Source organism: Rattus norvegicus, chromosome 3 (assembly GCF_021556685.1).
Source record: "Rattus norvegicus strain SHRSP/BbbUtx chromosome 3, alternate assembly SHRSP_T2T, whole genome shotgun sequence".
In the NCBI taxonomy this organism is placed as follows: Eukaryota; Metazoa; Chordata; class Mammalia; order Rodentia; family Muridae; genus Rattus; species Rattus norvegicus.
Genome location: NC_141536.1, coordinates 33,777,355 through 33,800,135, shown reverse-complemented (window position 1 = coordinate 33,800,135; position 22,781 = coordinate 33,777,355). Strand labels below are relative to the sequence as shown.

The 22,781-nt window shown below is 43.7% G+C and overlaps 1 protein-coding gene across 5 annotated transcripts in view; it reads right to left on the bottom strand.

Moving 5' to 3' along the window:
• Lypd6 (Ly6/Plaur domain containing 6) overlaps positions 1-22,781 on the bottom strand; it is a 145,610-nt gene that overhangs the window by 49,865 nt on the left and 72,964 nt on the right.

Sequence of the window (22,781 nt, the reverse complement as noted above, 5' to 3'; positions counted from 1 at the left end):
CTAACCCACCCTGTAGCTCTCAGTCTCATCCTCTACAGAGGAGAGCAATAACAATCCAAAGCTGCTACGGCCCTCATAGGATTAATAGGGGTAAGGAACTGAACAGATTTGGATCAATGCCCAACACACGCTCGCCAGATAATGGAATTCTCAAAGCTGCCTTGGGCTATTGAGGAAGGCACCTGGTTATCCATGTGGGTCAACACCCTGCTGGGAACTGCTGGTTTCCACTCAGGACACGACCTGTGACAGGCTTCACAGAGGTATTAAGAAGCACCCATTTCAATGGAAAGAAGCCAACAAGGACAGAAGTGGTTTCTACCAGTTTTTCTATCTTGCTCTGGGCTAAAATCAGTGTCCTTTGTTGAGGATAAAAATACAGGGCAATTGGAATAAGGTAGATTCAAGGAGAACTTTCCAAACTTGAAAATGCCTTTTCCTTAAGGGGGAGAGGGTCTCAGAGACACAAACTGTCCTACCATCAATGTTAATTGATTAATACTAATCAAGATGCTATTTGTACATGCACAGAAAACCCTCTATATTCCTTAATGCATAAAGGCCATATCATATCTAACATTAAGGCTAAATGGAAATCACCAAATAAGAAAAAAAAATAACATTCAGATAAAATAATTAATTAAATACAAAGGAAGATATCAAGAATTAGTTACTAGAGGGCTAACTAGTTAGTCACTGTGCCAGCATTGCTTTTTATTTGATTTAGAAAAAAAATTTCACTCAACTTGTCAACTGCAAAGCACTCTGGCAAGTGATGTCTTTAATCCCCACAACACCTTCATAGACCAGGTTTATTATAACCCTACTTCACAAATGAATAAACTGGGACACCAAAAAAAAAGTGCAAACACCTAAAGAGGTGGTCCAAGGATAAGGGACATGACTTCAGTAAGCTCTTCCAGGCAGGAAATAAAGTATTTCAGGTGACGGAGGAAGGGTGGGGACTGGGCGATGTTTTTGGCAGTCAGTGGGAGCTAGAAGGGCCTGAAGAACTCCATAGCGCCTCCTGCTGCAGGGAAGAGACCACTGATCTTAATGTTGACCTAGTTTTTTTGTTCAGAGTTGAGCTGAAGAGAGAAACTTGAGTAGTATTACCTGGAAAAATGGGATGAACCAGATGGGGAGCAACAGTTAGGTTAAGTCTCTGGTTGAAGAGACAACAGAGAGAAGACGATGAGAGAAAGAGAAGTGTGGACAAGTGATTTCAAGATTTCAGCATATTGACATCAGCTGGGGATGCAACTGTCACACGGGATTAGCATTCCTTTTCGTGTGTTCTTGGTGCTAAGATTTAGCAAATAGGAATCACCTCTGAAAGTACACTCCGGAAGTTCAGATTGCAGTAAAGTTTAGAAAACGTGGAGGGTGTTTCTCAAGTTATTAGTGAGAGGAAACAGCCCCAGAGGCCTTTTGTTCTTTCACAGGCTCTGGCAAACTGGGAACTCAGTTCCCAGTTCCACTCAATTAAGGGACTATTAAGCCGTCCAGTGCGAGCAGAGAGCCCTTTATTCCACACGGTCTCCTCCATCCATCCTTCCAGTGGCTTCTCCCAGTGTTTGAGGAAAGAGAAGGGAAGGCCCTGACCTATATAACCACTACAGTAGAGTCCCTTGTTTCTGATGCTCTGCCCTTTAATGAACAGGATTCTCTTCGTTTCCTTGGAGATAATGTCTCCAACCACCTTACACCATCTAGAATCAGATGGTCCCAGGTTGGCCTTGAGCTATTCTTAAGTGAAGTGCTCTTTTCCGGACTGACCTTGTGCTTTGCTTTTACGATAACCAAGTATAGCATGCTATCCCTAAGGGCCCTAGGATCTTCTCTAGAGACCAAATACTCTCCAAAGATTGCCAGAGAGGTGGGTAAGTTACTAAGAAAGGAAGCCTAGAGAGCCTTGGAGTGCTGGGAAGAGATGGCCTCTACAGGCTATAGAACGAGCTTGAACTCGTGTGCTGCTGCAGAAAGTGATGTGAACTTGAGAAACTGAACTCAGTCTCACATCCAGTGCAACACATCACCATGTGGAGGTCAGCTCACAGTGACCTCCTCAGTGACTCCAAGCTAGGAGTAATGATAACACGGAGGGTTAAGTCTTGGTGGTTGCTTAAAAGGTAGCAATTTATCTAATCTGACTTCCTCTGTTGTTACTCACAGAAGAAAAAGGCAGGGCTGGGTTGGGCTGAACAAAAAGGAACACACAGTATTGTGACCACTGAGACCAAGGAAGGGTCCCAATGCAGTCATCTTGAGCTTACTCTAAAGTTGGGGCAACCTACTCCCAAAATCATCGCAGATAATCTAGGTAGCTACATAGGGTTCTTCGAGCCCTTGCTCTCGGGAGTAGAGGGAAATAACCCACCCGAGTGTGTGATGCAGAGCTCTAGAGCAAGAAGGCAAAGGAACTAGGTTACAGGTCCTGAAAGGACTTGGGTTTGATATGACTCACGGCAGATCCTGCTCTTCACTTCTTCAGCCCTTAAGTACCAAGCCAGTCTGTGCATGCTCAAAGGTCTGAAATACCCAGCAGCCTGGGAGTGCACAGAGCTCCTAAGAACTCAGCTGGCCTGGGTGTGCACAGGCACATGGTTGTCAGGGGCAACAAATGAGCCTGTGTGCACAACCACAGCAGAATCAGCACTGTCTAGCAGGGCTGTCTCTGAGGATGGGCATGTTTTCCCATGGGGCCATCGTGGGGTTGGTTACACGACTATTGAGTAACTGATTTGTTCACTGGAGAGTTTAATTTAATTCCACTTAATTGTAGTCTGAGCTAAAACGCCACATGTGGAAAATAAAAGCCACATGTGGCCAATGGTCACAGTATCCAATAAGAGAGCCTTGAATTAATAATAAATGAGAAAGTCACTTAAAATGTGTGACTTCAGAATCAATTAGGACGAAGGTGAAGAAGAACGGCTATTACCTAGCTAAGTACTCACACACAGACATTAATTAAGTCAGAAATACTGCACAGTTGTTCCTATGGGTGTTTCTCTAAGTTGGATTTGGGGTTTTTTTTGTTTGTTTGTTTGTTTTTGTTTTTGTTTTTGTTTTGTGGTCCTGGGGTTGAAGGGAGGTAAAGAGACCTATGGGTAAGCATGTGAAAAGTGCCACCAAAACCACTTCGTGTTTACCTCCATCCTCAGTCCCTGGTTAAAATCTATACATATGATTCTATTAATGATCTTATCAGGAAAGTTATTTTTTAACTCCAAGTTTAACAGATAAGTACACTAAGGGAGAAAAGGGAGAGGGTAGTTGCCATGTCTTCTTTTTTTTTTTTTTTAAAGATTTATTTATTTATTATATATAAGTACACTGTAGCTGTCTTCAGATACACCAGAAGAGGGCATTGGAACTCTTTACAGATGGTTGTGAGCCACCATGTGGTTGCTGGGAATTGAACTCATAACCTCTGGAAGAGCAGTCGGGTGCTCTTAACCGCTGAGCCATCTCTCCAGCCCCGCCATGTCTTCTTATTGATATAACACAATACCTAAGGCTGGGAACTTTATAGAGACATCTGTTTAGATCACCCTGCTAGAAGGTGGGATGTCCCAGGACGTGGTTAGAACTTCTGAGGTGGACTTTGATATCACATCACGACACAGAAGAGAGAGAAAAGGCAAATGAGCACATGCAAAGAAAGGGCAAGCCACCCTCCCGGCCCAGCATTGGTCCATCCACACAGGTCGTCTTGGAGTTTCTATTGCTGTGATGAAACACCGTAACCAAAAGTAACTTATCAGACGAAAGGGCTTATTTCCTTATACTTCCACATCACTATTCATCATGGGAGAAAATCAGAACCAGATCTCAAGCCCAGTGGGAATCTGGAAGTAGGAGCTGATACAGAGGCCAAGGAGGAGTGCTGCTTACTAGTTTGCTCTCATGGCTTGTTCAGACTGCTTTCTTAATGACCCAGGGGTGAACCTACCCACAATGGACTGGGTCCGCTTACATCAGTCACTAGATTAAGAAAATTGCCTTAAGTCTGATCTTATGGAGGCATTTTTGCTATTCCTTTCTCTCTAGCCAGGACCTCCTGATCTATTCACCTGTGAAGGTCTCATTTTCCAAATCAGTACGGTGGCAATGACAATTCAACGTGAGTTTGGCAGGAGGCACTGAAACTGCCCCAACAGGAAGCTGGCTATTTGATCTCTAGTTAGTATAGTGAAAGCATCTGAACATGGGGTACCAACAGGAGGATAAGGGGACAGGGCAAAGTGAAACTCGGGGCTCTGGAGTCTCCATCTACTAGTTTGTTTTCCCAGACCATTACTCAGCTTCCACATCTTTCTCAGGTCACTGAAACCAGGGGATGATGGCAGACAGAGATGTAGGATTCAGCAAAGTTGAAAGATGCAGAGGGAAGCAGTTTCATTACATGTAGGAAGTTGATCTCGGGCTACCGTAGCTTGGGTAGAAAATCGTATCGTCATAAATCAAACTGCAGGTGATTTTACAGAGCTAAGCCCGTGCCAATGCCTAACCAGTACCTCTTTCAGACAGTTGAAACTTTTATGGTCTGGAAGAATGCTGAGAAACACCCCTGCTATTTTAACGCATGCTCCATTTCCTAAATGGTGAGAGGGGAGTAAATAACAGGACACTGGGCTGCATGAGGTCCGCTGTTAGGAGTGCTAATGAAAGGTTCCCTTTCCCCTAGAGTAGTATGTCACAGTGATAGCATAGTTCAGGATGTTTGGTTTCCCTGATTGCAATCAAGAGAAGGGAGAGACTACAGTTCCATCCTTTCTTATTGTAAGCTTTGATGAAGCCAAAAGGTAAAATCTAGTAACATCTGAGTTACCTATACTATAGAGTTGGTCTTTGCTTATGGTAATAAGGCTTGTGGGGCTGGAGAGATGGCTCATGGTTAAAAGCACTGGCCTTCCAGGGGTCCTGAATTAGATCCCCAGCAGCCACACAGTAGCTCACGACTATCTGTAATGGGATCTAACTGCCTCTTCTTGTGAGTGCATGAAGACAGACCACTCATAGACAAAATACATGAATAAATAAATCTTTTAAAAAAAATGCTTGTGGACAGGTGCTTCTCTTTGACTGTTTATGACCCTAGAAATCCAACAGCTCCCAGTAAAAGTTCAGCACCCATGGTAAAAGCTTCCAAGTTCATTATTAGTTAAAAAACCCAAACCCCCAAACAAAAACAAAGCAAAAAAAAAACCCCAAAAACAAACAAACAAAAAACTCAAAGCTCATTCTCGTAATCATTATATATTCTAATAAGTATTGAACCCTGTTCTCAGTTCTAGGGCTACATAGGAAACACAAGAAATAAAAGCAGTACCTGATATTGTACGTCAATCTATTTCTGACTTACCCAAGCCCTGAATTTTTGGAAGAAAAAAGAATTGGTTCAATAAAATTAATATTAGCGTTCAGCTCTAGAGCCAGTTGATTAAATACAGCTTATTAACATTTTTGGCTCAGCGCAACTCAAATGTCTTCTCCAGGCATGATCGCTGGGAACACTTTAAAATAACAAGAGCCAAAACCATGACAGATGGACTTCTTTCAGATTACCTGGCAGATCTCAAAATCCCAAGACTGTGCTAGACAGGCGTTCCCCCCCAGACACGATTTTTACCACTGCTACTTTCTAAATGCTTTTCCAAACAGTCCTCGCTTCCTCATTCCTGTGGCTAGCAAGCACTTGGCTCTCGTCCTTCACTTTTGCTTAGACTGTGGTAACTCCTAGACTGCTTTCCCAGCCTCTGGTTTGTCTTCTGTCCTCCCTTCCAATGTTACAGACTTCTAAAACAGAAACCTGCTAATGAAGTTTTACAGTTGGAAACCACCGTGGGGTCGGACGGCTACCAGGATATAGTTTAAATTCTCCACTGCCATCACATGGAAATATGCAGCTTAAGCAAGCCCCAGGAAAAATCATAAAACAGGTTGCTGGGACTCTGGAACGGTCCTCCATCCCAGGTAAAGAAGTGCACCCCTTTGGAGAGCCAATGTCTGGTAAGCCTCTGCTCCGACATCCTGTGAAAAAGAACACTTGCTCGCAGAATATCAATATCTTAAAATGACTCAGTTACATGCCAGCGAATTCAAACCCAGTGGGCTCAGCCAGTGATACCTATGGTTTAAAAGATCACCTGCTCAGGAGACATGAGACCTACATACCACAGCATCCCCACAAGGCCCACTTCAAAGAAAGGAGATCAGGATTGGGACCAAGTCTGTGCCATTCATTCTGGATTTCATACTGCGAACGGCTGGCATCATAGAATGCTGGACCAGCCTTCTAACTATCTTGGCTCAAAAGCTCATCCCTCAGAAGGGATCAGGTGCTGTCCTTCAGAAGATGTGATTGAGGCCTCTAAGTAAGGCACTGCCCTGAGAAGAAAGAACCCATGGGCCTCCGAACCAAAGCATGGGAGCAGAGTGGCTTCTCTTTGGACACTCCCGTTGTTCCACGAGGAATGTTTCACTTCCCATCCTCAAACCTCTGCTCCTGAAAGCTGCAAGTCCCCAAGATGTATTCTCTTGCCACTGGGCATGGCAAAGGTTCCAGTGGACAAGCTACAGATGCCACAATAGCAGCTAGAACTTTCTGTGCCTGGGGATCTACAGAATATCACACCGCAGGAATAAATGACCCAAATTAGCCGGAAGAGGCTTAGCTGCTTCCACTGAAACCCACTGCAACTGTGAACAGTCAGTGCACCCATCCTAGCCCAAGAAAGGCACAGCCGCAAGACTTCAGAGCCAGTCAAAGGCTATGACAGGCCTGTCATTAAGATCTGCCAAAGTGATGACTAAGTTTCTTTATGAGCTCAGAAAGGACAGGGTGAGACCCAAACTTAACTGCAATAAGGGGGGGATGGTTTGTATCACTCAGCTGAGAGCAGCAGCCCATTGGAGATGGGTGTGGTGATGCTTCTTAAATGTGAACATAGGAAAGTCTGCAAGCATCAAGGGGTGAGCTTTAGCAGCTGGGACCAAGAACATCTTGGGTTTCTAACCATGGGGAGCAAATGAATCCATGACCACACCTATAGTTCCTGAACTACATCACTACATGAACACTAAAGCCTCCCTTCCCACGGGCTGCTGCGATTCATTGCCTAAGCATGTTGTGTCCATTTGGAATGAAGTGGGACTCCTCTGACAGGCAACACTGGCCCAAGGATTCTTATAATTACAGTTTAACATCATATCCTTCTACCCAAGTCTTATCTTCCTGTTCTCTCCCTCTTTCCCAAGGGTGATTCTCATACTGCAGCCTGACAGGTTCCCCTGGTTCCATCCCATGGCCTTCAAAGATGCTTAACCTAATCAGTCTGGTTCAGGGTTGATCCCATCTTAGTGGGGTCCTCCCTCATCCATCTCTACTATCTCTGGGGCATTCTCTCTACTTCCTATACCCCTGCCAACAGTGTGCCCCACAATCACCACAATCATGGCCCAAAAGCTTTCTGCTGCCACACCTGGGAAAATGTCTGCCATGTTGTCCCACCCCTCTTTCCTGTGCCTGAGGTTTTTGAACTAGTCAAGCAGTGGACTTTGGGCTGACCTGCTCTCCTATTTCTGTTTATGCATGGGTTGCCTGCAAAACACCCTACATCACGTTGCAGGATTCCATATGTTGCGCAGGTGTGGATCCACACAAGGTTTCTTTCCCTCTAGACAAGGAAAAGTCAAGAGCAATGCTCACCCAACCAGTCCTCAGAAAACATGCTTCGTGGCACAAATGCTGCCATGAGGATTGGTAAGGAGAATTCTATTGAGGTCTTAATAAAAATCAGAAATCATACATGCATGTGTGCATGCAGGCATGCATACGTGTGTGTGTGTGTGTGTGTGTTCCCTGAAGTTTAAATGTTACACACTCATTCAAAATTAAAAGCAAAGCCAACTTCACAACAAACCAAGTTAAACGAATGGACTGTTTGCCCAGTGTGACAGCCTGTACCTACCACTCTAAGACATTTCCACAGCCCCAGCCAGGAGCCCCTAGAAGTACCCTAAGAGGCTAGACCGATGGACAATTGGAAGACAATGAGTATTTAAGTTCATATGATGTGTCCCAGCCCAGGCTACCACAGACTGCATTCCGCTCACCAAGAAGACAACTGAGTTACTAGCTTTCTTACTCAACAAAAGACCCTAACGCAGGCCAAGTACTGCACTACGTAGTGATTTGATTAAGAACCCTCCCTTTACTTCCAGAAAAATAATAATTCACTAGGAAAGAATAACATGTAAAGGGTACAATTCCATATTACTTTAAGTACATTTCACTAACGTATTTGTTTTCTACTAAAAGCAAACATCTTGATTTTTCTAATATTTCAAACAGGCAAAAATATGACATTAGCAAAGATACTGTTTCAGGAAAGTCCTATTAACCACTCGTCTGTTTCCAGAATGTCAATAGATGAACTCTTGCCCTTACAAAATTAAACAATATAGGGGCTAAAGTGCTATCTTTGTCAGGAAAGCACCTGACTTTCAAGCATGAAGAGCTACGTTTGTTCTCTAAACCCACATGAAGAATCTAGTAATGGTGACATGATTGTTGTCCCCACACTGGGAAGGGGGATGAACCTGTCCCTGAGCTTGCAGGCCAGCCAACTTAGTCTACTTGGGAAGTTCCATGCCAGTGAAAGACACACCCAAGAAGTGGACAGCACCAGATGAACAGTGGCTGAGGTTGTCCTCTGACCTCCACATGCTCCTGCACACACACCAACACACACACATTTCAGAACTGTGAATACTGAGCATTTTAAAAATCGTAGTGGGAGATGGAGAAAGGGCTCAGTGTTTGAGAGCACCGGCTGCTCTTCCAGAAGTCTGAATTCAATTCCCAGCCCCCATATGGTATCTCACCACTATCTATAAAGGGATCTGATGCCCTCTTCTGTGTGCAGGCACACATGCACTCATATGCATAAACTATATAAATAAATCTTTAAAAAAATAACAGTAGCAGGCATTTAATAAATATTCCAGTAAGCGCTTCAACCCTCAAGATCATAGCTTTTCTCACAATACTGACTTTCTTGTCCCCACAATACTGTAAGATATAAGCCAGAGAAAAGAGAATCTGTAGCACAATCCTGCTTCTTAACCAAGCCTCTGTCTGGCTGAAATCCTACCTACCCATTACCTCCCATTTCTAGTGACTTGGGAGTATTAAAAAAAAAACATAAATGTAACAGCATCCATTTCTAGGGAATGTTCACAGATTCTGAGATGGCAGAGGACCTGGCTATCCATGATAAAGGTGCAGCTGGCCAGCATGAAGCTCCATCCATAACTTATTCACACGTGCAGTGCCCTGCAAAGGTTATATAGGGTGTTCTCAGTTGCTATCCAGTGTGCTGTGTACACTGAGCTCAGGACGAGGGTGGACTTGGCACCGGTTCCAATCCTTGGAGGCCACCTTCACCAAGCAAATCGATTCCCAGGCAATGCCTGGGCTCTACAAAGTAGATATGTGAACTTCGCATTCCTAATGACCTTGGCCAGCACTTTAAACACCCAAATTGAAACCGCTTCATGTCAGTGAGTATTGAGAGAATTTTAACAACTGGATTAAAAGGCCAATCAATTGGTAAATCCCCAGGGGAAAAGCTAATGCCAGGGAATAGATTCACCGTTAACTGATTTCAAGAGCAAATGGAAAGTGCAATTCTCAGAGAACCAAGGTGAGCAAGAGAATAAAGAAAGTGGCAGAGGGAGAAAGAGCTGGAAGAATCCGGAGCAGCAGAAACCAGTGGGCTAAGTAGCAGCACAGGAAATAACCCTCTCTTTCCTATTGCCTCCCCTACCCCACATTTCTCATTTTCTTCATGCAGACAAAAAGTAGGCTGTTCTATTCAACCATTTCCTCACATGTAGGTGTAATCACCAGACACTAAAAATGTGCCCAGTATTACAGGGGAGAAAGAACAGCCTTGAGCCTAGGAGCACACTTCTTATCAGTCTATGCGGTTTGCATTTTCTTAACCACGGACAAGTATTCAAAGACATATGAAATGTTTTCTGCAGGATATGTTTAATTCCAGGCCAGCTTTCCCTACCATCTAGTCCATTTCTTGGTCAAACACTTCTACTGGCAATCACTACGTGAGCAAGTCAATTTATTTCAAATTATATCCCACCCCACACTGCCAATCCACTTACTAGCAAAATGGATTTGAGAAGGTCTGTAATAAAAGATTCATAGTAAGGCTGTTAAATAAAACAAGCAAATCAAATGCATGGGAAGGAAGGGGAGATAAAAGGCCCAGGCATGGTATTGACCATGATTGAGCACAGAGCACACGGTTCCAAGTTTCCCACAGAAAAGGCAGACATGGAAACACGATGGGGTGATTACTCTTGTTGTCTGCGAAAAGATTTTATGCCAGTTTGTCAAAGGAGACGTTTTTACCAGGTGCTGAATTCTCAGAGACAGTCTGTTAGGCACTTGGGGAACATTTTGATTTTACAACACTGGTTCTCAAATCTGACTCTGAAGGAGAAAGCTTATTACAGTGGGCTGAGTCCTGCTCTCACAAATTCTGACCCAGAAGTCTGGGGGTGAGTTTGAAGCTCTGCATTTCTGACAGACACCCCAGTGCTGCTACTGCAAGACCAGACTGACGCCACAGGACCCAAGACGACCCATCCCAGAGTACTGTTAATTATGGTTCTGTGCTGGCTTTTCCCCCAACTTGACACAAGCTAAGCTCATCTGGGAAGAAGCAACCTCATTTAAGAAAATGCCTCTCAAATGGGTGGAACTAGAAAAAAAATCATCCTGAGTGAGGTAACCCAGACCCAAAAGGACAGGCATGGCATGTACTCACTTATAAGTGGATATTAGCCATAAAGTACGGGACGACCATGCTATAATCATCAGACCCAAACAAGCCAAATACAAGGACGGTTTAAGAGTCTATGGCAGAATCTCTCTCAGAAGGAGTGGGAAGGAACTGGATAGGAGAGGGGATGTGGAGCCCCCTCCACAGATCAGATGTAGGAAGAGAACAGAAATGGGCTGACAAGAGGGGGCAATCTCTAGAATGTGCCAGTGACCTGAGATGGGGGAGACCTCAGGGGCTCTATGGGGTGGCTCTATCTGATGCTCCTAGCAGTGGGGAGATATGGATCCTAAAGTGGCCACTTCCTGTAGCCAGGCAGGACTCCCAGTGACGAAATAAGGACAGCAACCTACCCACAAAACCTTTGATCCAATTGTCTCCTACCTATAAGATGTGAAGGATAAAAATGGAGTAGAGATTGAGGGAATAGCCAACCAATGACTGTTGCAAATTGAGACAAGAACCAATCCCTGACTCTATTTTGCTTGCAAACAGGACCCTAGGATAAATGTGCTCTGAGAGGCTCTACCCAGCAGCCAACTGAAAGAGATGCAGAGACCCAAGGCCAAGCAGTAGAAGGTGCTCAGGAGTCTTCTAGAAGAGCTGAGAGGAGGATTGGGGGACCCAAAGAGGACAGAGACTCCACAGGATGACCAACAGAGTCAACTAACCTGGGCTTTAGGGAGCTCCCAGAGACAACAAGCACAGGCTGGACCCAGGCTCTCTACACATATGTAACATGGGTCGTAGATGAGCAGCTTGGTTTTCTTTTCTTTCTTTCTTTCTTCCTTTCTTCCTTTCTTTCTTTTTCTTTCTTTTTTTGGAGCTGGTTACCGAACCCAGGGCCTTGTGCTCACTAGGCAAGCGCTCTACCACTGAGCTAAATCCCCAACCCAGCAGCTTGGTTTTCATGTGGGTCCCCCAACCACAGAAATGGAGGGTATCCTTGAGTCTGTTGCCTACCTGCCTGTGGATCACATTTCCCTAACTGGGCCACCTTGTCTGGCCTTGGAGGGAATGGATACACCTAGTCCTGCAGCGACTTAACGTGCCTGGGTTGGATTGGAGGAGGGGGATTGGGGATGGGTGACACCTAGAAGAGAGCTTCCCTTCTCAAAGGAGAAGAGAATGGGGAGTAGGATCTGCATGAGGAGGCACTGGGTGGAGGAGGAACTGATATTGGGATATAAAGTGAATAAATAAATTTAATAAAAGCTAAAAAAAAAAACAGAAAAAAAAATAAAGAAAAGGAAAATACCTCCATCAGATTGGCCTGTAGGCAAACCTGTGGGATATTTTCTTGATTGATGACTGATTTGGGAGGGATGTGGACAGTGTCACCCCTGGGGAGGTGGGTCTGGGTTGTGTAAGGAAACTGGCTGAGCAAACTACGAGGGAGAAGTAGGCGTACAGCATTTCTCTATGCTTTCTGATTCTGTTCCCCAGTGAAGGAGCGTAGCCTGAATGGTTTAAGGTGGAAACTAAACAAACGAACAAACAACCCCACTTCTCCTTCCCAAGTTTCTTTCAGTCGTGGTGCTTTATCACAAAAGTAAGAATGTCAAGATGGTTCCATCAGGTGCTTCCGCTGAAGCCCTGGAGGAATCCTTAACACCACCCAGCATTTCAGTTAAAACACAAAAGATCACCCAGCGGAAGGGATGTCCGATGCTAAGGAGTCAAATATGCTCTTCAAATGATCTAATCAGAAAATTAAACAAGAACGTGAGGATGGTCCTGTGTATGACCCTTCCGAATACAAACGTGTTACAGCGCCTCAGATCAAACGGTGGCTAGAAAGACGCTCGAACACAATTTGTAAAGGGCTGACTCGTTAACAACAGCACCATTTTACCCAGAAAGCTCCTTTCCTGCCAGTACCCGAAATGCATTATAATTCAGTTCCCAAATCAAGACTCAACGATCTTGGGCCAGTTCAAGGGGGGAAACTGCTTGCCGCCAAGGCTCAGTGCCTGAATTTAATCCCCCTTGGAACACACGTGGTAGAAAGAAGGAATCATCGTGGAAAGTCACCCTCTGACTTGCAAGAGCACACACAAAAATCGATGCCTTTAGAAAATCTGCACTCTCGTTTATTTCTTTTCTGTTGACATGGGAAAGGAAGATCAACTACTGTAAAAATGAACAAAGACTTTTTCTCTAGAGGAGAGGGGTTACTTTCAATATTAACACCATCATCTACCTTCCGGTGTGCCTGGGTGCTGTGTACCTGAGCCACAGCACTCGAGTCCACACCTGAGGCCACTTGTCCCTAAATTCTGCTTAGCTCATACTTGTCAGAAGTACTTAGAGCTTCAGGAGACAACGAGTGCATTTAACAACAGCACCCAGATTGTTAAACACAGAAAAAACCCACAAATAAGCACAAACATACCAACACTCACGCTTATAGTAGGCCTGATTTATAAAACTAAAACCACCCCAAAATAGCCAGGCACTGTTGTGCAAGCCTGCAATAAGCGATTAGGAGGCTAAAGAATTAAAATCATGAGTTTGAGGACAGATCCTGAGCTCCCCTGCCCCTTGGGTCTCCAGCATCAACTAAAAACCGATCAGCAGATACTCTTACTTGCTGTATATGCATTTCAGAAAAGATTAAAATAATGAACTTCTAAAGAAACAACAACAAAAATCCTAAAATCTTCAAATTTCAATAACTTAACAAGTTGTCAAAAACTGAGTTCAACACATTTTGGCTAAGCCCATATTGTATAACGGGTACTGGATGAGACGCTGGGAATGAGCATGCAGCCCCTAGCTCTTCTGACTGTAATTAGCACTGTGTTAAAACAGAGATCTCCATGTGACACAGGTAAAGTGGCTGCTGGATGTGTGGCTATGGAATATCAGCTGTGCCCAAGAGATGGACACACTCAACTGTCGGGGCTCACAGGGGTTCTGTGGAAGACATAAGCTCATGAATATCCCTCTGAGGAGCCATAACTAATGGGAACAAAGACGGGTGAATGGTGAAAGACCCTGAGCCTGGCACTAAAGGTTGCATATACAAAAATGACTCACCCCTTCCTCATTGCATACTGAAAAATTGTGTCCAATGGGATAAGTACTGGCCCCAGATCCACTTCCCAGAATTCCTTTCAGAAGTGATTATGGCAGTTCCTGATCAACATAAGTGGAAGCCACTAACAGGCTCCTGCGGTCGCCTCTTATTTAACTTTAGTTTTCCTGTCTTTGTCCTTAGCCCTCCCAGATGCTTGTGACATAGACAAGAAGTCTAAAAGTGTGGCTGCTGTTATGAGGAGAATGAAGTACAGAGAGATGGGCAGAAACACTGGAACTACTACACCTTCCCAGGACTGCCCACATCCAGGGTTTGGACTATGGAGAAAAATCAATTCTGATTTCGTCACCGCCCCGGCCCGAGGGGGGATACAAACAGAACTATCTTACACACAGATGGTGCTGCGCAAGAATCACCACTCACTGTTCTTGTTTTCATAAAGGCCAATAAGCCTGGACACAGGAGCACCAACCTCCAATCCCAGGACCTGGGAAGCTGAAATTGGGAAGTCATCAAGTCCAGCCCACATGAATTACACCATGTCTCAAGACACCAGGGAGGAGTGCCATGAAATAACATGATGATGATAGTTAGCACCATTTAGTTTAAAAGTATTTCCTAACAATGCATAACCCCAGAAAGTAAACATTTGTTTTTAACATTTGCTCTTCATTCTGCAAAAACACAAAACAAAACAAAAACAAAAACAAAAAATGGGAGCTATGAACACTCCGCTCCAATGTGTGTGTGTGTGTGTGTGTGTGTGTGTGTCCATTTAGCATCTCCTTATATGCTATCACTTGCCACAAAAAATAAAAAAAAAAAACCCAAAAAACAAAAAAAGCCAAAAAACCAGCCATCTGTCATCTTAGCCAATCAGCCAGCAAGAAACCATGCCAGGCTTCCAAATTCATAGTTTTTCTTATTCCCAATAGGAAGGCTGGCGCAATAAGAAATCCAAAATGCTCATGGTGGCTGCTCTCCACACAGCAGTGTCAGTCAATTTTCCTTCTGGCCCAGAAGAATCAGGCCACTAGGTTGCTACTGCTGTACCTCTACAACCAGTGTTCACGGCCAACTTCTGGAGCACGGGAACTGTATCCAGCCTCATGTAGCAGTAAGGGCTGGGGAGAACAAAGGATTTCTGTCCTCTATCATGGTTTCAGACTCCTGGACAGTATAGAAGAGTGGCAGGGGGCAGGGGACAGGGGGCGGGAAGCCAACACTACCTTGACTTGCCTTAAGTGGCTATGAGCTAGAACACAGGCACACAGGCTGCCCCATCTCATCCAAGAGAATAATCCCCCAGGGTGAAGCCAGGAAGAAAGACTGAAGTTTGTAATAAAAAAAAAGCAGAGTGTCCCAGATCAAGCAGTTATCTCACAGTCACACAAATAACAGGGGCAAGTGTGCAAACGGTACAGGAAATGGGAGTCAAAAAAAGGGGAGACAGTGACTGAAAACAACAGAGTGCCTTCACTTTGCACTCCACATTAGCTTTTTCTTTAGAAAAAGATTTGCATGGTCGAGCTAATGCCAATCAACAGCAAGAAAAGGGAATCGTGCCATTTGTTTTCAAATAGCTACTTCCTTTTCATGTATCTTCTATGACCCCCCAACAGTTAATAAGTGGCTTAGCTATCTTATTTCTGACTTTAGTTAAACATCGTGAGTGCCTCCTGATAAAAATAATATGCTGTCAGGCACGATGGCTCATGTCTGTAATCCCAACACTCAGAAGAGATAGTCAAAATAATTACTGCAAGTTTGAGGCCAACTTGCTCTACGCAGAGTTTTCCAAGCCAGCCAAGGGACTCTCAAAATATAATAGAAAGAGAGGAAGACAGTCAAAAGCACAGTAAGTTACGGACAAAGGAAAAAGGTCAGACTGGAATGCACTCTGCTTGTGCAGGACCCAGAAGAGAACTCACACCTGGACTTCTATACCCAGTCAAGGTGTCACATGACTTGTAGAGCAACAGAAAATGTTAAGGGAAGATACAACGCCACTGGCGTGGCTGGATTAACAGTGGTCACTTCATGCTGTGGCAGGTCATCTGCAGAGGTGGCTACCATTCCTGCTTCTCCCCCACTCTCCAGGCATGCCAGCCACACTTCTAAATCAATGCATTCAAAGCGAGAGATGGGAAAGCAGTAAGAATTGTTATCGCAGATCTAGCATTAAATCTAAGAGGATAATATACCATGACTAGGAACACGTCAGTTAAAAGTTAGAGTCATGCAGTAAGAAATGAACCCAGAATATTTTGTCATAATAGACAAGAATGGAAGAAAAAAAAAGACCTCAGGAAGAAGCAGAGCTGAAAGCAGGTTGGGGTTGGGGATGGGGGGCAGGGACAGGGACAAAACATCCCTACACCCTCAGTATGAATTGCCACAGAAAACAATTAATATAACTGACTTTAAAAGTAGGGAATCGGTTGCTGCTGCTGCAGAGAGCCCCTGGGCAGCACCCCACGAGCGAACCTGAGCCTCGGGACCACAGGTAAGACCAAATTTTCTGCTGCAAGAAAGCTGCCTGGTGAGCTTGGGACACACGGAAGCAGAATTTCTCTAGGACCGGGCACGTTCTGTGTTTACCGGAAGTCCCACACCCGCGGATCCCGGCCCGCAGCAGCTCTCTGCTCCCAGACCCGGTGAGAGAGAGACCCAACCGCCTGGTCAGGTGGGCACTCCTGAGGCTGCAGAGCGGAAGAGACCACCAACACTGCTCACCCCTGCCCACATCCCTGGCCCAAGAGGAAACTGTATAAGGCCTCTGGGCTCCCGTGGGGGAGCGGCAGGACCCCTGCCAGAGACACCGCCGGACCCTGAAGGAAACAGACCGGATAAACAGTTCTCTGCACCCAAATCCCGTGGGAGGGAGAGCTAAACCTTCAGAGAGGCAGACAAGCCTGGGAAACCAGAAGAGACTGCTCCCTGCACACACATCTCGGACGCCAGAGGAAAAAGCCAAAGACCATCTGGAACCCTGGTGCACTGAAGCTCCCGGAAGGGGCGGCACAGGTCTTCCTGGTTGCTGCCGCTGCAGAGAGCCCCTGGGCAGCACCCCACGAGCAAACCTGAGCCTCGGGACCACAGGTAAGACCAAATTTTCTGCTGCAAGAAAGCTGCCTGGTGAACTCAAGACACAGGCCCACAGGAACAGCTGAAGACCTGTAGAGAGGAAAAACTACACGCCCGAAAGCAGAACACTCTGTCCCCATAACTGACTGAAAGAGAGGAAAACAGGTCTACAGCACTCCTGACACACAGGCTTATAGGACAGTCTAGCCACTGTCAGAAATAGCAGAACAAAGTAACACTAGAGATAATCTGATGGCGAGAGGCAAGCGCAGGAACCCAAGCAACAGAAACCAAGACTACATGCCATCATCGGAGCCCAATTCTCCCACCAAAACAAACATGGAATATCCAAACACACCAGAAAAGCAAGATCTAGTTTCAAAATCATATTTGATCATGATGCTGGAGGACTTCAAGAAAGACATGAACACACTTAGGGAAGCACAGGAAAACATTAATAAACAAGTAAAAGCCTACAGAGAGGAATCGCAAAAATCCCTGAAAGAATTCCAGGAAAACACAATCAAACAGTTGAAGGAATTAAAAATGGAAATAGAAGCAATCAAGAAAGAACACATGGAAACAACCCTGGATATAGAAAACCAAAAGAAGAGACAAGGAGCTGTAGATACAAGCTTCACCAACAGAATACAAGAGATGGAAGAGAGAATCTCAGGAGCAGAAGATTCCATAGAAATCATTGACTCAACTGTCAAAGATAATGTAAAGCGGAAAAAGCTACTGGTCCAAAACATACAGGAAATCCAGGACTCAATGAGAAGATCAAACCTAAGGATAATAGGTATAGAAGAGAGTGAAGACTCCCAGCTCAAAGGACCAGTAAATATCTTCAACAAAATCATAGAAGAAAACTTCCCTAACCTAAAAAAAGAGATACCCATAGACATACAAGAAGCCTACAGAACTCCAAATAGATTGGACCAGAAAAGAAACACCTCCCGTCACATAATTGTCAAAACACCAAACGCACAAAATAAAGAAAGAATATTAAAAGCAGTAAGGGAAAAAGGTCAAGTAACATATAAAGGGAGACTTATCAGAATCACACCAGACTTCTCGCCAGAAACTATGAAGGCCAGAAGATCCTGGACTGATGTCATACAGACCCTAAGAGAACACAAATGCCAGCCCAGGTTACTGTATCCAGCAAAACTCTCAATTAACATTGATGGAGAAACCAAGATATTCCATGACAAAACCAAATTTACACAATATCTTTCTACAAATCCAGCACTACAAAGGATAATAAATGGTAAAGCCCAACATAAGGAGGCAAGCGATACCCTAGAAGAAGCAAGAAACTAATCGTCTTGGCAACAAAACAAAGAGAATGAAAGCACACAAACATAACCTCACATCCAAATATGAATATAACGGGAAGCAATAATCACTATTCCTTAATATCTCTCAATATCAATGGCCTCAACTCCCCAATAAAAAGACATAGATTAACAAACTGGATACGCAACGAGGACCCTGCATTCTGCTGCCTACAGGAAACACACCTCAGAGACAAAGACAGACACTACCTCAGAGTGAAAGGCTGGAAAACAACTTTCCAAGCAAATGGTCAGAAGAAGCAAGCTGGAGTAGCCATTCTAATATCAAATAAAATCAATTTCCAACTAAAAGTCATCAAAAAAGATAAGGAAGGACACTTCATATTCATCAAAGGAAAAATCCACCAAGATGAACTCTCAATCCTAAATATCTATGCCCCAAATACAAGGGCACCTACATACGTAAAAGAAACCTTACTAAAGCTCAAAACACACATTGCACCTCACACAATAATAGTGGGAGAGTTCAACACCCCACTCTCATCAATGGACAGATCATGGAAACAGAAATTAAACAGTGATGTAGACAGACTAAGAGAAGTCATGAGCCAAATGGACTTAACGGATATTTATAGAACATTCTATCCTAAAGCAAAAGGATATACCTTCTTCTCAGCTCCTCATGGTACTTTCTCCAAAATTGACCATATAATTGGTCAAAAAACGGGCCTCAACAGGTACAGAAAGATAGAAATAATCCCATGCGTGCTATCGGACCACCACGGCCTAAAACTGGTCTTCAATAACAATAAGGGAAGAATGCCCACATATACGTGGAAATTGAACAATGCTCTACTCAATGATAACCTGGTCAAGGAAGAAATAAAGAAAGAAATTAAAAACTTTTTAGAATTTAATGAAAATGAAGATACAACATACTCAAACTTATGGGACACAATGAAAGCTGTGCTAAGAGGAAAACTCATAGCGCTGAGTGCCTGCAGAAAGAAACAGGAAAGAGCATATGTCAGCAGCTTGACAGCACACCTAAAAGCTCTAGAACAAAAAGAAGCAAATACACCCAGGAGGAGTAGAAGGCAGGAAATAATCAAACTCAGAGCTGAAATCAACCAAGTAGAAACAAAAAGGACCATAGAAAGAATCAACAGAACCAAAAGTTGGTTCTTTGAGAAAATCAACAAGATAGATAAACCCTTAGCCAGACTAACGAGAGGACACAGAGAGTGTGTCCAAATTAACAAAATCAGAAATGAAAAGGGAGACATAACTACAGATTCGGAGGAAATTCAAAAAATCATCAGATCTTACTATAAAAACCTATATTCAACAAAATTTGAAAATCTTCAGGAAATGGACAATTTCCTAGACAGATACCAGGTATCGAAGTTAAATCAGGAACAGATAAAACAGTTAAACAACCCCATAACTCCTAAGGAAATAGAAGCAGTCATTAAAGTTCTCCCAACCAAAAAGAGCCCAGGTCCAGACGGGTTTAGTGCAGAATTCTATCAAACCTTCATAGAAGACCTCATACCAATATTATCCAAACTATTCCACCAAATTGAAACAGATGGAGCCCTACCGAATTCCTTCTACGAAGCCACAATTACTCTTATACCTAAACCACACAAAGACACAACAAAGAAAGAGAACTTCAGACCAATTTCCCTTATGAATATCGACGCTAAAATACTCAATAAAATTCTGGCAAACCGAATTCAAGAGCACATCAAAACAATCATCCACCATGATCAAGTAGGCTTCATCCCAGGCATGCAGGGATGGTTTAATATACGGAAAACCATCAACGTGATCCATTATATAAACAAACTGAAAGAACAGAACCACATGATCATTTCATTAGATGCTGAGAAAGCATTTGACAAAATTCAACACCCCTTCATGATAAAAGTCCTGGAAAGAATAGGAATGCAAGGCCCATACCTAAACATAGTAAAAGCCATATACAGCAAACCAGTTGCTAACATTAAACTAAATGGAGAGAAACTTGAAGCAATCCCACTAAAATCAGGGACTAGACAAGGCTGCCCACTCTCTCCCTACTTATTCAATATAGTTCTTGAAGTTCTAGCCAGAGCAATCAGACAACAAAAGGAGATCAAAGGGATACAGATCGGAAAAGAAGAGGTCAAAATATCACTATTTGCAGATGAAATGATAGTATATTTAAGTGATCCCAAAAGTTCCACCAGAGAACTACTAAAGCTGATAAACAACTTCAGCAAAGTGGCTGGGTATAAAATTAACTCAAATAAATCAGTTGCCTTCCTCTATACAAAAGAGAAACAAGCCGAGAAAGAAATTAGGGAAACGACACCCTTCATAATAGACCCAAATAATATAAAGTACCTCGGTGTGACTTTAACCAAGCAAGTAAAAGATCTGTACAATAAGAACTTCAAGACACTGAGGAAAGAAATTGAAGAAGACCTCAGAAGATGGAAAGATCTCCCATGCTCATGGATTGGCAGGATTAATATAGTAAAAATGGCCATTTTACCAAAAGCAATCTACAGATTCAATGCAATCCCCATCAAAATACCAATCCAATTCTTCAAAGAGTTAGACAGAACAATTTGCAAATTCATCTGGAATAACAAAAAACCCAGGATAGCTAAAGCTATCCTCAACAATAAAAGGACTTCAGGGGGAATCACTATCCCTGAACTCAAGCAGTATTACAGAGCAATAGTGATAAAAACTGCATGGTATTGGTACAGAGACAGACAGATAGACCAATGGAATAGAATTGAAGACCCAGAAATGAACCCACACACCTATGGTCACTTGATTTTTGACAAAGGAGCCAAAACCATCCAATGGAAAAAAGATAGCATTTTCAGCAAATGGTGCTGGTTCAACTGGAGGGCAACATGTAGAAGAATGCAGATCGATCCATCCTTATCACCCTGTACAAAGCTTAAGTCCAAGTGGATCAAGGACCTCCACATCAAACCAGACACACTCAAACTAATAGAAGAAAAACTAGGGAAGCATCTGGAACACATGGGCACTGGAAAAAATTTCCTGAACAAAACACCAATGGCTTATGCTCTAAGATCAAGAATCGACAAATGGGATCTCATAAAACTGCAAAGCTTCTGTAAGGCAAAGGACACTGTGGTTAGGACAAAACGGTAACCAACAGATTGGGAAAAGATCTTTACCAATCCTACAACAGATAGAGGCCTTATATCCAAAATATACAAAGAACTCAAGAAGTTAGACCGCAGGGAAACAAATAACCCTATTAAAAAATGGGGTTCAGAGCTAAACAAAGAATTCACAGCTGAGGAATGCCGAATGGCTGAGAAACACCTAAAGAAATGTTCAACATCTTTAGTCGTAAGGGAAATGCAAATCAAAACAACCCTGAGATTTCACCTCACACCAGTGCGATTGGCTAAGATCAAAAACTCAGGTGACAGCAGATGCTGGCGAGGATGTGGAGAAAGAGGAACACTCCTCCATTGTTGGTGGGATTGCAGACTGGTAAAACCATTCTGGAAATCAGTCTGGAGGTTCCTCAGAAAATTGGACATTGAACTGCCTGAGGATCCAGCTATACCTCTCTTGGGCATATACCCAAAAGATGCCTCAACATATAAAAGAGACACGTGCTCCACTATGTTCATCGCAGCCTTATTTATAATAGCCAGAAGCTGGAAAGAACCCAGATGCCCTTCAACAGAGGAATGGATACAGAAAATGTGGTACATCTACACAATGGAATATTACTCAGCTATCAAAAACAACGAGTTTATGAAATTCGTAGGCAAATGGTTGGAACTGGAAAATATCATCCTGAGTGAGCTAACCCAATCACAGAAAGACATACATGGTATGCACTCATTGATGAGTGGCTATTAGCCCAAATGCTTGAATTACCCTAGATCCCTAGAACAAACGAAACTCAAGACGGATGATCAAAATGTGAATGCTTCACTCCTTCTTTAAATGAGGAAAAAGAATACCCTTGGCAGGGAAGGGAGAGGCAAAGATTAAAACAGAGACTGAAGGAACACCCATTCAGAGCCTGCCCCACATGTGGCCCATACATATACAGCCACCCAATTAGACAAGATGGATGAAGCAAAGAAGTGCAGACCGACAGGAGCCGGATGTAGATCGCTCCTGAGAGACACAGCCAGAATACAGCAAATACAGAGGCGAATGCCAGCAGCAAACCACTGAACTGAGAATAGGTCCCCTATTGAAGGAATCAGAGAAAGAACTGGAAGAGCTTGAAGGGGCTCGAGACCCCAAAAGTACAACAATGCCAAGCAACCAGAGCTTCCAGGGACTAAGCCACTACCTAAAGACTATACATGGACTGACCCTGGACTCTGACCCCATAGGTAGCAATGAATATCCTAGTAAGAGCACCAGTGGAAGGGGAAGCCCTGGGTCCTGCTAAGAGTGAACCCCCAG